At 36.3% G+C, this 16,313-nt stretch overlaps 1 long non-coding RNA gene across 2 annotated transcripts in view; it reads left to right on the top strand.

Moving 5' to 3' along the window:
- Nucleotides 1-11,039, top strand: part of LOC123378982 — a 108,465-nt gene extending 97,426 nt beyond the window's left edge. Inside the window, exons 4-6 of one of the 2 annotated variants that reach the window (XR_006582793.1) lie at nucleotides 5,988-6,105; nucleotides 9,294-9,377; nucleotides 10,419-11,039. This is a non-coding gene — a long non-coding RNA (uncharacterized LOC123378982). The remainder of the gene's footprint in view (nucleotides 1-5,987; nucleotides 6,106-9,293; nucleotides 9,378-10,418) is intronic. The other variant, XR_006582794.1, reaches the window with a different exon arrangement.
- Nucleotides 11,040-16,313: the final 5,274 nt, after the last annotated feature.

Here is a 16,313-nt window from a genome sequence, read left to right as displayed (position 1 = left end):
CGTCAGATCTCTAGTCCTGATCTTCTGCTGCCTGTCCCATTTCCCTAGCAAGCTGCACCTGGTTTATGTAGGATTGAATTTGGAGCTGGGAGGACAAATAAAGGGATGAAAATATATTGCCTGTTTTCTATTTCCATGAGCTGATATATTGTTTTCAAGAACTGGCAGATGTTTAAAGCTGATTCTTTCTCTCATGGGACACCTTCCTGGGTTCTTTGGAAAACCTTCATATTTAGGTACCTCTCACTTTCAGGGTGTTTGTTTAATGTTGGCAAATGAATTTCATCTAGTCGGTAGCTTTGTGAGCCCCTATGTATCAAGTGCTATATCACCAGCTGTTCAAGGCTAGTGTCAGTTCGCTTCTCTAAGTAACTCTGTTGGACAGGATTTAAACCCCAGCCAGAGATAGACATCCTTTCCCCTGAAACACTGGAAGTACAGACTATCACACTGAACAACTTCCCTTTCCTCCACAACAATTACTTGAGTCATGCACCATGTATTGCATTCTTTAATTTTTAAGTAACAGATCTCAAATTCCCCAAGAGATTCTACTGAATTTCTTCTTATTTGATTGAAATAAGAGATATACTCCCCTAAGCCGCAGACCATGGGGTGGTGAGACTCAAGCCCACAAGTTCTGTGAGAGAGATGTAATCAGTTGTGTTGGGAACAAAGAATAAGGGAAACTAACATAGACTGGAAGTAGACATCAGATTACATCCACAATCAATTTAATCTGTCAACTGAGACTTTTATGGGGTGAGCCATTTCACTAGGCAGACTTGGCTTTTGGAATAGTTTGAAATTGATCCTTCTCTTAGTATGTTACCTTGGTATCAGAAGAGTTATATGTAATTCAGTTTTCTTTATAGAAGACAAAATTAGTCAATTAGAAATGAAGAAAAAAAAAAGCACAGTCCTAACTTGACACATTGTGCATCCTCATGTAAGGAAGTGTTTTTCACCATTTTACTAACTCAATGTATAATGTTGAGTTTGTCCAATCTTCCTACCCAATTGTGTGTGTGTGTGTGTATGTATGTGTGTGTGTGTGTGTGTGTGTGTGTGTGTTGGGGTGGGGGTTCTTTTTATTGTTCCACTTCAATTTTACACATCAACAGGCTGACTTTCATGAAGCCAACTGAAAGGAAAAAGCAAATTGTCCACACAAGTTAAACCAGGTAGGGTTGGCTTTATCTAGAGGCAAACTCAGCCTGTAATGTAACAGTGATTGGAGAATTGGGTAGTTATGAAGACAGCAATAAGAGGCATAACTATGTTAATACTTTGAAACCATTAATGTGAGAAGTCACTTGAATATCAATCAGTGTGATGGGAAACTTGGAAAAGATAATGCTTGTTTAACAGATAATGCTTGTTTCAACATTTTCCTGGTCTTGCCACCTTGATACTGGTGATATTTCCTTTTCTCAGAATTATCTGTTAAAATATTTCACTTTTCACTATCACATTGTTTTGTTTTTCAATATATGTATCAATATAATAGCCCTTTAATATTTCTGCATGGCAAATATATCCTTTCAGTTGCTCTTCTCTTTAATCTATTATTTTGTTCTATCTCAGCAAATATCACTACCTTTTATGGAATTATAATTTTAAAATATTAATTAGAATCTTAGAGACAATTATTTCCAAATTTCTATTCTACTTCAATATCAGTGGATTATCCTTAACCCTTTGTGTTCTCACATGGTTTTCATATTTATTTATTTATTTATTTATTTACTGTTTATTTATGCTGAACTGTCAGCAAAGAGCCTGATGCAGGGCTCCAACTCATGGACTGCAAGATCATGACCTCAGCTGAAGTTGGATGCTTAACTGATTGAGCCACCCAGGTGCCCCTGGGTTTTACTTTTTACTTTATTTTTTTGAGAGAGAGAAAGAGAATGAGAGAGGCATTTGTGAGCAGGGGAGGGACAGAGGGAGAAGGAGAGAGCATCCCAAGCAGGTTCTGCACTGTCAGCCCAGAGCCCGAAGCAGGGCTCAATTCCATGAACTGAACCGCGAGATCATGACCTGAGCTCAAATCAAGAGTTGGATGTTTAACCCACTGAGCCACGCAGGGTTCCCTCTCACATTTTTTTTGTTAATTTTTAAAATTGTGTGTGTGTGTGTGTTCTCACATGTTTTTTTGCTATAGCACATCAATTTCCACCAAAAATGATATCCTTAAATTGACATTACCTTGAATTTACATATTATTTGGGGGAAAACCAAAAATTTTTAGAGTATTTTATCTCTATGGCATGACCATAGACTATCATGTCTTAAAGATGTCTTTAATCTCTTTCCATAAGGTTTTGTCATATTATCTTATGAGGGAATGTGGGGCAGGATGAGGACAAAAAACAGGGTAGCATCCCCTCCCCCAGGTGGAATATGTGTGATATTCCTCGGACACTTCTGGCTACCCAAGAACAAAGGAAAGGGGATTAAGTGCTTTCCATGGTGATGTTGGAGACTAAGGCGATTGAAAAATTAAATTCCCTTACTGCCTACAGCCCACTGACAAGTCCTTGAATCCGGCAGAGTGACCTCTCTCTAGAAGCCCAGCTGCCTTGATGATGACACTGTGCTAGGGGCAAAAGTGAATCTCACCTTAACATTATCCCAACCTTGCATATCCTATAACAATTTTTTGGTTTTCCCCAAAACAATATTTAAATTCAAAGTAAAGCCAATTTAAAAATCTCATTTTTGGTGGAAATTGATGTACTATATCTAAAAACGATGTGAGAATGGTTTTTAGATACTTCCTTTATCTCAACTGCCCCAAGATATATGCTGGCAATCATACTCCAAGCTTATGCCCCCTTGATATATATCTGAAGGGTCTCATGACTATGGTTTTATTAAATGGTAATAACTGGCATTTCCCTAGCAACAGCTAGCCCTTCAAGGTCCTGGAAACCTTGCTTCCAAAATACTTTAGAGACTTACTCTATCCCTGACCCCCTTCCAACCTGACAGTATATATAATGAGTTACCTGTCACGACCCCAGTGCAGCTCTTACTGCCCATGGGTCCTGTGTCCATGCTTTAATAAAATCACCTTTTTGCACCAAAAACGTCTTCAAGAATTCTTTCTTGGCCATCAGCTCCAGACCCCATGAACTCCCCAACAGCCCAAAACTTCATCATTATCAATGAAATTTTTCATATCCTTAATTACATTCATTCCTACTTACTGTATCTTTAAGATTCACTTGTGAAATTCTTTTTTATCGTGACACCCAGGAATAGACTCTGCCTATTTTAAACACGTGCATATACTGCTTTGGTAAAATTAAAAATAGCTTTAAGGGTTAGAAACAAGACATCTTCACCTTGTCAACCCTCAAGTGTGATGGCAGTCATGGTTATGTCTGTGGTCTCACAGCAAGGATGACCAGAAATCTCATGACTAGTTTCTAATCTGGTCAGTAGTTCGCTTTTTCTCTTATTGGTCTGATATCTGGTTAATTTTGGTTTTGTTTTCTGAATTAGGACTTCTAGTCAACTTTTCTCATAGTGCAATGAGTCATTTACACATTATGTGATATATGTTTCATATTATACTAGATATATGGTCTTAATCTAAATTATGACACCACTTTATTATTCTTTTTTAAGGTAAGATTCTTCCACAAATCTAGTTGATCCGGTGAGTGGCAGAAATTCAAATACTCAGGCCTCTAGAGTTCTATAAATATTCTCTTTCTGCCATTGGAATCATGCTCTGCCATTCCTCCCTTGGAATTTTTTGCTGCTTCAAGGGTGGACATAATTTAAAATTCATAAGAAGGTGATTTTTTTTAATGTAAGACACTGTCAATTGAAAAACAATAAAGTTGACTATATATCAAACAATGTTTCAAAATTAGAAACCTGCATTTAAAACACACACACACACACACACACATACACGTGTGTGTGTGTGTATTTTTAATACTGTACATTTTGACTATTATTGAAAATTGCTTTTATCGATATACATTTTCAGCACCTCTTGTCTTTTATCTTTAGTGCTTAACTCTATGGATTATACTGAATCACGAAGGGTCAAAAATGAAACTGTATCTCTCATATTGATGCACACTTGGGTGTGGGTGAAGGGTAAGGGGAAGTCTAGGAGCCAGATGCCCCTTTGGGAGCAGGTTTCACTGTTCTTACACATTTGGAGACATTTACTAATTTGAAAACCTGACTTCAGCGAGAGTAAACACAAATTTGAACTAAAACTAAATATGGTACAATACTGCCTACCATTGGTATCATAAAAGCAATCATTACTTTTATAAAGGCAATTCCAGAGCCAATGACATAAAAATAGTAGAGGTTAAATTTTCACTTGAATAAAAGTTTCTTAATGAATTTGCATTTTAAATTCTATCATTGCAAAACAAGGCTTAGAAACTTAATTTTTTTAGGAGATCAAGGGGACTCCTATTTAATCCCAGTAAAATTTCATAGAATTGGTAAGACAATTGAGTTTTAAATATAAATATAGAGTCCACTATAAAACATCAAGAAGTAAGAACACATTTTACTGCATTTTGATGTGATAATGTTGGTTTGTTTTCCTTTTAGCAAAATCGGTGAGAGGAGTAGGAATGTTTTCTATATACGTTATGGGTTTCTTGTCTACAAATCCTGGAGAAATAAAGCCTCCATGGGTTTCTGTGTTCTTTTATAGAGGCCTAGCTTCCTAAGATAAAGAAACACACTATAAAATTAGAGAATGTTTACTTTCACTCTTCCTAGAACTGTTTTCACACACAGTAAGGTTCAATGGGTTGTCCTGTGTTTAAGACTTTTTTCATCCCTCTAATAGTCCAACAGTTACAGTGTGGGAGGGACACTTAGGTTAGCTTAGAAGGTACCAGGGAGACTGGAGTATTATTTTCCTAGCTATTTACATTTGACCCAGACATCTCTGTATAGTAAAAGCCAAAACCCCTGGGGCTATCGGGCTCCTGGAGAGATTTTATTTACATACAAAAGGACTGGAATAAGGAAGAAATCCTTTCAGGGGAGGAGGGGGACAGTTGCCCCCCACCTATCCATTTTTATAAGCAGAGAAAAATTGTTTCTCCTTCTCTCACTGTGGAGTGTCTGGAACTAGACTTAGTTAATTGACCTATCTTTCACCACAGGGCCGTAGTGATAAGGACTAGAGCAAAAAGGAATGGAGGTAGTCAATATTTACTGTGAGAAATTTAATAAGAACTCTTTTCTCTGGTGCAGAATATGTCATGTGTCCATTTGGAATAAAAATTGATAAACATGAAAATTTATAAAACAATGTAAATGTTTATAATTAATGAATAAAGAGGGTAAATAATTCAAAGAATTGGATTACATTTCTTGAGTGCCAGGCATTGAAGAAGACTTTTAATAATCTTTACAAATGTTGCATATATATATATATATATATATATACACACACACACACCAGTAAACCCACCAACCCCTTAGTACTTCATTAGACCTCTTTTTAAAATGCATTTATTTACAATTTAAGGAGTTTACTTGATTCCTGGAATTTATTCATTTCCTCAAGTTTCTCTGTAAATTTTGAGGTTTTCCGTTAGATTTACAATAGTCAGTTAAAACTCCAAACCCTAAGGAGTTTTGACATAATGTGATAATAATAGCAATGGCAAATATAATATTACCATACCCCAATTTTGAGTCTTTATGCTGTTCCAGAAACTATGCTAAAAATCTTTATAAATTGTTTTCCAATCATTATGCACAACAAATTCTCTATTCTAGAGATATTGTAATTTCTACTCTTCAGGTCTGACCCAAATTTCCAACTCCCCCAAGAGGCTTTGCCTGAACATCCTTTTCTATATAGTTCATGACATTGTTCTTTATGTTGGTACTCTATCTTCTCTTTGCAAGCTCTTACCAAAGTCTATCATGAATTCATTAATTGATTTTTAAAAAAAAAATTTTTACTGTTTATGAAACAGGGTGCTGTCGAAAAAAACCACCAGATGTCGAATAGAAGCAAGGCAAGATTTTATTCACCGCCAGGCCAAACCTGATCTGATCTTAGGGAGAAAAGTGCAGAGAACGCCCTGAACAAAGGTAGCAGTGAGCTTATATGGATTTTAGCAAGTCAGAATATGTCATTATTTAGTTAACCAATTACAATTTACAGCATTTCATGGTAGCCAATTATATTGTGACACACAGATGTTAGTTTCGGCGGGAATCTATCAATTTAAAGTTCTTTGTCCTAAGAGGGTTTAAAATGACCAATCATAGTTAGACACCTAAGATACCATGGGGCAGTGAGTTCTTGACTTTTCACGTGTTGGTCTTGGTAGAAGGGGTGGGGGAGCGTTTTGCAACGAAAGTTATCTATTTAGCAAGCAGATGAAGTTACAGAAGTGAGATAAAGCAGTTAGTAATTTCCGATAACCCTAATAGGGAACTACATAAGTTTTTATCTCAATTATTCATGAAAGGTGAGTTTAAGCCAAACTTATATACAATAAGCTTTCTAATATCTTATAAGTTGACCTATTACAGTTTATTTATTTTTGACAGAGAGAGACAGAGACAGAGAGAGAGAGAGAGAGAGAGAGAGCATGAGTGGGGAGGGACAGAGAGAGAGGGAGACACAGAATCTGAAGCAGACTCCAGGCTCTGAGCTGTCAGCACAGAGCCCAATGCGGGGCTCGAACTCACAGACTGTGAGATCATGACCTGAGCTGAAGTCAGAGGCTCAACCGACTGAGCCACCCAGGCACCCCTCATTAGTTGATTTTTAATTGGATGTGATATACCTTTCCCAAAAGAATGGATGCTCCAATAAGGAAACATTTTGTTTGACTTTTACAAGATTTTATTCCCATGAGATAGCATTGTGTTGATCCAGTATATGTTCACTACCATTTTTCAAATGCATGAATGTATGAATGAAACCTAGCAGTGTTAAATAACTTCTCCATGGTCCCACAACTACCAAGGGACAGAACAGGGATGCAAGCCAAGCTTGTGTTGCTGCAAAACCTCCTTTCTTCATCATTATACAAAATGGTTTTATCTGGATTTTTTGTAATTGAGATTCTTGGGTCTCAAATATGACAAACATCTTAAATTCTTCTTGTAAATTCTTTCCTATAGATCCTAAATATCTGTCTCAGTTTTTCTGGCAGTTTTCTGTGCTATTTCATGATGCACAATGTTACTTATACCACCTCAGCTACTCACACATTAACATTTAGCAAGATTTTCTCCACTGGGGTAGTTGAGTGTAAAATGAGATACATTTTTTGAGAATTGTAGTACAGTTGATATTGTCTTCATTGGGAATGAAATAACAATGCATAAATTTATATATCCTCTGTTTCTCTCTTTCTTTTGTGTTTATTGCCAAGTTACTGCTCTAAGAGAGGGTGGTGATAACATGTTTGGCCTTGGCTGCCACTTTCCGTAATATGTTTCTGTCTGATTTGAATGATGACGTGGAGGTCTGGTAATGAATGACTATGGTACTTGGAGATATGAGGAAATGATACAAATCCTTTGCAACTAATCAAAAAATCTGTAGTGTTGACATTGGCTTAATATATGTAGTAATTCCAGAAGTTGATAGCAGACCACCTCTAAGGGACAAGGGTCTGATGCAACCTCTTTAAATAAAGCAATTATGAAGTGTAGTGGCACAGGTATACTTGGAGATCATCCAAATAAAGTCATAAAATATGCTAATTGGTACTGAGGATTAGAACTCAGTAAAAAAACATATTTACAACCCTGACTATTTTACAGTGGAAGCAACTTTTTTCTTCCAGAGACTAAAAGTGTACCTGAGTATTAGCAAAAACTGTCCATGGGTATTAATTCTTGTTACAATTTTAAAGTATCATAGATTGTAGTTAGAGTCAAACAAGTTACATAAGTGGCTTTTAATTTACTTACTCAGTTAACATATAAAAAAAGAATGGTATCACTTTACAACAAATTGATAAGAATTCTACCCAAATGTAGAATAAATACTTTATTAAAACAGAGAATACACTAAAACACTGGCATTTAAATAAAAATATTGTCTTAGTTAATAAAACATTTTTATGTATATGTGCATATATTTTTATTTGAACTTGATTAAATATGGCAAAAGGTTTTGTTTGATTCTGTTTTTATTTAACTTGGGTGTATACCTAGGAGTGGAATTGCTGAGTTATATAGTAATTCTATTATTTAGCATTTTGAGGAAGTCCACAATGTTTTCCAAAGTAGCCACATCATTTTACAATCTTACCAGAAGACTATGAGGTTCCAAATTCTCCACATTCTCATTGATTATCTATCTCCTGTTTTGGTATTACAGTTATCCTATTGGGTATAAAATGTTAACACATCATAATTTTGATTTGCATTTCCCTAGTGACTAATGATTTTGAGAATCTTTTATGTGCATGTCCCCATCAGCTATTTGTAATATTCTTTGTAGATATGACTATTGAAACTCTTTGCCCATTTTTCAATTGCATTATTTGGCTTTTTATTATTCAGTTATTATCTATTTCTATTTGTTATTCAGTTGTAAAGTTCTCTCTGTATAATGGACATCAGTCCCTAATTAGATATATAATTTGCAAATATTTCTCCTAGTCTATAGGATGTCTTTTCACTTACTTAATGGGATCATTTACAGCAAAAATAACTAACTAACTAACTAACTAAATAAATAAATAAATAAATTTTGATTGAGTCTTTGGATTATGAATGCAAGATATTCCTCATTTGAATGCACTACTCTAGCCTATTTTTGAGTGCCCTAAAAAGCTGCTTGCCTCATGTGAGGCCCAGAACAAGAAAGGCTCTGTTACAGGTCCAGGCTGCCATCAAGCTGTTCTGCTTTGCCACTTGGGCCATATGATTCAGCAAATCCAACGGTGCTTAAAGTGCCAGTGGCAGAGTGGGATGCTGTTCAGAGCTTTTGTCAGGTTCCTATACATGAATCTCAGTGGAGACTGTAAGACTGCAAGGCAAACTCCTGCCATCCTCTGCAGATAAATATGCTCCTTTTGAGAAACAGTACTTGGCTTGATACTGGCCTGATCAGAGACTGAATGCTTAACCATGGCCAGCACATGCAACCTGAGCTGTTCATCACGAACAGGATGTTATCTGACACACCAAGAGTGTGTGTGCAGAAACACTCCATCATTGATATGTGACCTGGCCTGAGCACAAATAAGTTATGTGAAGTGGTCTAAATAACTGGTTTCCACTCCTGATATATGGTCTCTCTCTCCTAGCCTGAACCAGTGGCCTCATGGGGAGTTCCCTATATTCAGCTGACAAAGGAAAAGTCAAGCCATGTTTACTCATGGTTCTGTATGGTATGTATGCACCACCCAAGAGTAGACAGCTATAGCACTACATCTCTCTCTGAGACATCCCTAAAGTACAGCAGTGAAGGGAAATTTCTTCTGATGTGCAGAACTCTGAGCAGTACACCTGGATCTTCATTTTGCTTGGAGAAAGAAATGGCTAGATGTACAATTATACAGTGATTCATGAGCTGTGGTCAATGATTTGACTGGCTGCTCGGGGCCTTGGAAGGAACATAATTGGAAAATTGGTAACAAGGAAATACGTGGAAGTGGTATGTGGACAGATCTTTCTGAACGGCCATGTGTTCCTTGTGAATGCTTACTTACCAAAGAGAGACATTGCAGAGGAAGATTTTAATAATCAAGTGAATAGGATAAGCCAGATAGTGGATATCAGTCAACCTGTTTCTCCAACCACCCTTGTTCTCACCCAATGTGCTCGTGAACAAAGTGGCAATGTTGTCAGTGGCGGAAGTTATACATGGAACCAGCCACACAGATTTCCATTCACAAGGCTGACTTGGCTATAGCCACCCATTGAATGCCCAGACTACCAGCAGCATAGACCAACACTAAGATCCCTATTAGCACTATTCCTCAGGGATTTCAGCCTGCAACCTGATGGCCAGTTGATTATATTCGATCCTTCCATCATGGAAGGTGCAGCATTTTGTTCTTACTGGAATAGAAATTTACTTGAGATAATTTGCCTTCCCTAGGGTTTAATCCTTATGCCAAAACTACCATCCATGGACTTACAAAATGGCTTATCCATAGCCAGTTTTCCACAGAGCATGCTTCCAATCAAGGAACTCACCTCACAGCAAAACTGTGGCACTGGGCCCATGCTCAAGGAATTTAATGGTCTTTCCATGTTCTTCATCATCTTGAAGCATCTTTCTTGACAAAATGATGTGATGGCCTTTTGAAAACTCAGTTACAGTGCCAACCTAGGTGACAATACCTCACAGGGCTGGGGCAAGGTTTTCCAGAAGACTGTGTATGCTCTGAATTAGTGTCCAATATATGTTATTGTTTTTCTCATAGGCAAAATTCACAGATCCAGGATTCAAGGTGTGGAAATGGGAGTGGCACTCCTCACTATTACTCCTAGTGACTCACCAGCAAAATTTTTGCTTACTGTTTCTGAGAATTTATGCTTTACTGGCCTGCAGGTCTTAGTTCCAGAGGAAATAATTTTCTACCAGGTAACTCAAAATGAATCCATTAAACAGAAAGTTAAGGCTGCAACCCAGCTACTTTGGGGTCCTCCTACCTCTAAATCAACAGGCAAAGAAAGGTATTAAGGTTCTGGCTTTCGTAACTGAATCCGACTGCCAAGGAAAAATTGGACAGCTACTCTACAGCAGATTAGGAAGAATATGTCTGGAATACAGGAGATCTCTTAGGGCATCTTTTAGTATTACCATACCCTTTGATTAATGTCAATTGAAAGCCACAACAACCCAATGGGCCAGACTCTAGGAAAGAAGGTTTGGATCACCCCAAAGGTAAAGAACCATGACGAGCTGAAATGCTTCCTGAAGGAATAAAGCAGTAGAAGAAAGTAGTCATAAATATCACTACAATCATGTGACAGAAAAGAGGACTGAAATTGTCATGAGTATTTCCTCCTTTATTTTGTAATAAATGTATGTATGTATGTATGTATGTATATACACATCTTTGATATCTATGACATATGATAAGGTGTATATGTGTATCTATATGTGTATATATTTTTTTCTTTCCTCTGTTTTAAAAAAAATTTAGGTTTATTCATTTTTCAGAGACTGAGAGACAAAGTGTGAGCGGGGAAGGGGCAGAGAGAGAGGGAGACACAGAATCTGAAGCAGGCTGCAGGCTCTGAGCCGGCAGCACAGAGCCTGATGTGGGGCCCAAACTCACAGACAGCGAGATCATGACCTGAGCTGAAGTCGGACGCCCAACCGACTGAGCCACCCAGGTGCCCCTGTTTTCATTCCTCTCTTATTCCCTTATTATGTAACATGAGATGTATGCAGTAGATATCAAAGTACTTAAATATTGTTAATTTTATATCATACTATTTAAGTTGTGGGATATCAGTGAAAAGAGAAAACATCACTCAAGGTCTTTACCTTTTTTCCTTGAAAAGGTATAACTACATTTTCAGTTGTATGTAGGATAGTTGTATCATAGTAGGTGGAATTTTGACCTTGTCATGGTTCTTATTTGAAAATTAAATATGGTTTAAGGAGATGTGTATGGATACCAAGATGGCAAGGAGTGAACTTGTAATGATCAATTTTATGTATAAAACTTGCCTGGGTACCATGGGGTACCCAGATTTCACCTTCTTTCTATATTTCAGTAACAGTTTTGAATTGTTGCTTTTATATTTTTTTATCTCATTGTTTTGGTGTCTTTTACTTGCAGAGGTGTGTTTTGGGCTGACTTGAAGGTCTCTCCATGATCCACACAACTTGGTATTCATTCTCTTATACAAACTCACCCATATGAGAATGGATGACACTTGTGACTTTATTCTAACAAATATATGGCAAAGGTGATCAGATAACACTCCCATGTGTTGTAGACTCAACGTCTAAAGTTCTCTCTTGGCCAGCAAGAGAGCAGACTCAGGATTAAAAGTAAGAGATGGCTAATGTCCGGGAAAAGACAAGAACCCTGAATAAGGGTCTTTGCCTCGTATTTATTAAGATCAGAAGGCTTACAAACGTGATGGGCGTGCACAAAGAGACAATGAATCAGTGAACATTAATTCATGGGCATGAGGGAAAGAGGGTTTTGAAGATATACGGTGTTTGGCATTTGGGTCAATATAAAACAAATACTGGCGCTGGGCAGATAGGCAGATGGTTGTTAATGGAAGACAGGAGGCACCGTGTCTGTTTATCTTAGCTAGTCTAGGGGATAAGACAGATAGGGCAAATAACCTCAGGGTTAACAAGGTACCTTTTCTTGTTTCTCTCCGCTCTGGGCAGCATCACCTGCAGTACAGCAGCAGTCTATAGCCCTATATACCTGTTCACCTAACTTGGCCCTTCCCTCCTGTGAAAGCAGCTTTCTTCTATAGTACTAAATTGGAGGGTATTTTTGCCCTGAATGCCTAATCTTGCTTGCCTCATATACCTTTGTATCGTGGAACTTTGCTCCCCTCTCTATTCTGGGGGCCCTGCCCCTTCATATTTTATTCTGGGGTCTTGTCTTGTTCACCCAAGCTTGAGTGAGAACCCCCTATGACTTTGTAATTCTTTATGCCTTGTTAACCCATTGGTGTAAGCCCAGGGAATTTCTAAGCTTATCCCCCACACCCATGATATTATTACATTATATTGTAACACAGATGAGAAGTAATCATGTTAGATAAGACATACTCTTTTCAATAGAATTACTTAAAATTCTGAATAAGCAAGTCTCCATGAGTCCTACAGCCAGATGGAAATGAATTCTGCCAATAGCTCCAATGAGCTTGGTAGAAGACCCTTCCCCCGATAAGTGTCTTGATAAGAAACCAGCCCTGGCTAACACCTTCCCCAAATTACTAGACCCCATCACAATGAATACTAATTCCTCAAAAGCTACATTTGAACCAGGGTTTTGTCTCAGATTATTTTGGTGTTTTGAGACTTTAAAAAAATTATACTGCATTTTGCTATTGTAGCTCCAATAAATTTGATATATTAGTCTCTGATTTTCAGGATTCAATCAAATGACCTATTGTAATTTATTTAACTTTCTCTTTTCCACTGGTCTTATTAATAAATGGGAAAGGAGACTCCAGGAAGTTTTTCTTATGTGCATTTGTCACAAAGTTCACTTGGGTTAGACGTTATGTATCTTAAAGTTATATTGCATAGATATTTTCCATGATATACTTCTTTATTTCAAAATTCCCTGCCACGATGGCTAGAAAAAATATCTGGCTAAATAAATAAATAAATAAATAAATAAATAAATATCAGCACTGTATATTAAATACCTAATGATTATGACTAACATGATCATGTACTGCTTATACTGTGTCTTCTTAATCTTTATTTCCTTTCTTTTTCTTTCTGTGTTTTGTTCATAACCAGGTTACAGTTAAGGCAATATTAACAGATAAAAGTAATTAATTTTATTATTTAACATTTATTTTAAAATTATTTATTAATTAAAATTTACTCAATTTAATGCCTATTAAATTGAATTAAATTAAATACATGCAGTCCCCTTTGTCCTAGTAAATGTTTTGTGCTAATATTATCAAATTCCATTCCATTAATTCAGTATTATGAACCTCCATTGTACAAGGTATTAGTTATAGAAAGGAGAATTGGAAGATAGGACATTTGTTCTCCTGGAACTTAAAGTATTTGAGTCCACTACCTCAATTGCTTGCACATATGTCTAGTTAGCTAAGGGAGAAAATGAAAATCAGTAAAAAACATAATACACCTCATTTCTAAGAACTATATTCTGTTAACATGAGATTGTGAAATGCAGCAAATTAGAAGTTATTTGAAAGAACAGTTTTCCATTCCCACTCTCTAAATATTTATAAAATGAATGGAGAATGAAGAAGGTAGAAAACTGTTAGAGAATGTGAATTATATTACTGCAATGCCATCGCAAATGCATTAGTTATGAGCACATTTTTAAGAGAACATAATATTTAATATCAATTATCACTCCTCAATAAGCAAAAAAGGATATTTTTGGAACCTAATGACATAGATATATAACTGATTATTCATAATGCATTTTATTATTTACTTGAAGTTTAGAAAGAAAGCATATTTTTCAGCTGAAAGTTTGGTAGCTAGAAGTAATAATCATTATTGCAAGAGTAATGGCAATAAAAGAATCACTTGAAAAAAAAAGGAAAGTTTTGAGAGTTAAGTAAGATGAAATGTTAGTAACTCAGAGAGAAAAGGATTTTAATGTCTCTGTAGAGATCAAGCAGTTTAACTATATATCTCTGAATCATTCAAATTTTGATACTAAATCCTCACAATAATAGTTTTCTATAAAATATAAATGTTGGAAATCAAGTTCTGCAAAAAAAAAAATTCCCTAATGTCTCCCTATATAATAGGTTTATTCCAATTTGGGGAAATACACAATATTTTTCAATATTATCACAGACACTGGTAAGGAAATATTCCAGCTCTTCTTTCTAAAAGCAGTAATGTCATCTGAAATTAAATTTCCTGTAGGGTTTACATGAAAGAAGATTTGTGAAAAGCATAATTAGAAAGCTGTTACTATTACTAGTTGAACATTTAAGGAATAATTTATTTGTTGAAAAAAATCATTAGTTTTGATCATTCCCTAAGTAGGTTACATTGTTCTACAACATTTAAACATGAATGGGGTGCCTGGGTGGCTCAGTTGGTTAAGCATCTGATTTCGGCTCAGGTCATAATCTCACAGTTTGTGGGTCGAGCCCCACATCAGACTCTGTGCTGACAGCTCAAAGCCTAGAGCCTGATTCAGATTTTGTGTCTCCCTCTCTCTCTGACCATCCTCTGCTCACGCTCTCTCTTGCTTTCTCAAAAACAAATAAAACATTTAAAAAAATGAATGAGATTAAGAAGCTCTTTGCATTTCTATTAGGGGAATGTAATGTTTTCTTGAAGTGTGCTGTCCATATTTCACCTCATTTTCATTTACTTAAATCTGCCCTAAGGTTATAATTCCAATACTCTTGATGAACCCTATCATTTAACAATTGTGGCAAACTATCTAGAGCCTACTCTACATTTTAGTAGACACCTATTTTATTACCATTTTTGGAATTCCTCCAAATTCCTCACCAAACCTTCTTTTAGGGGGATAATTTTTTTCCACCTGTAACTACAGTGCTTCAATAGGAGCTATTAATTGGCAACCATATACATCTCTGGACACTTGAATGGTTCTATGATCTGACTCAGGCCAGTTAGAATTCTTCCAAGTTTAAAGGAAAAGGAACTCATCCTCTTTGGTGGTGGAGCTGTAAAAACATGAGTCTAGAAGTCATTGGTATTCATGATTCCAGTTTAGTTGAAAAAGTCATCATAACAGAATAAAACCAAAACACAAAACAAAATAGGAAGGAACAAATAAAAATAAAAAAGAATACTATTGGAATTGTACTGGCTGAAATAATCTATATCTCTGCTTTTTCCACAGTTGATTGTGTGAGCTAATTGCTTATTTGTTTTATTTTGCTTCTAATTTTGTTTGGTTTTCTGTTTACTTTTGGTATAATGGACTCATGCCCAAAGTTCAGCTTAGTGTGGATCTATAAGGACCCATGAATCCTCTTAGCGGTCATTTTACAGTACCTAAATGCAAAATTATTGTGGGCATACTAAATATTTGGCTTAACTGTCACATCAATTACTTAGTGTGTGGGGTAAGATCTCTCATAACAAAGAAGGCAAAATAAAGACTGAAACTACCATTCTGCCAAGATAGTAAATAGAAAACAGTAAGTCATCCTAGGCCACATAGTATAATTTAATAAAGATCAAAGGATGCAGAAGCAATGGTCCCCATGATATCTCCACTTAATTCACGACTCTGGCTTTTGCAGAAAACAGATGGATCTTAGAGGGTGGCTATAATCTATTACGAACTCAAACAAGGGGCAGCCCCAATTGCAGTGTAAGATATGTGGTCCTTGTGAGAATAGATTATTACGGTCTTAGATGTAAGAATTCATTGTTGATTTGGTGAGTGCTTTCCTTTTTATTATTTATTGTTAACAGAACAAAGGATTAGAAACATTTTCATATTTACGTGGAATAGGTAACAATACACATGTACAGTTTTGCCCCAGAGCTATATCACCTCTTCTGTCCTCCATCATTTAATGGTACTAAGAGATCTCAACAATTTGGATATCCCAATATATCACATTGATCCACTACATTATATTAACTAATATGAATAATCAAGAAATATCTA

Source organism: Felis catus, chromosome C1 (assembly GCF_018350175.1).
Source record: "Felis catus isolate Fca126 chromosome C1, F.catus_Fca126_mat1.0, whole genome shotgun sequence".
NCBI classification, from domain to species: Eukaryota; Metazoa; Chordata; class Mammalia; order Carnivora; family Felidae; genus Felis; species Felis catus.
This window is presented reverse-complemented; position numbering and strand designations above follow the sequence as displayed.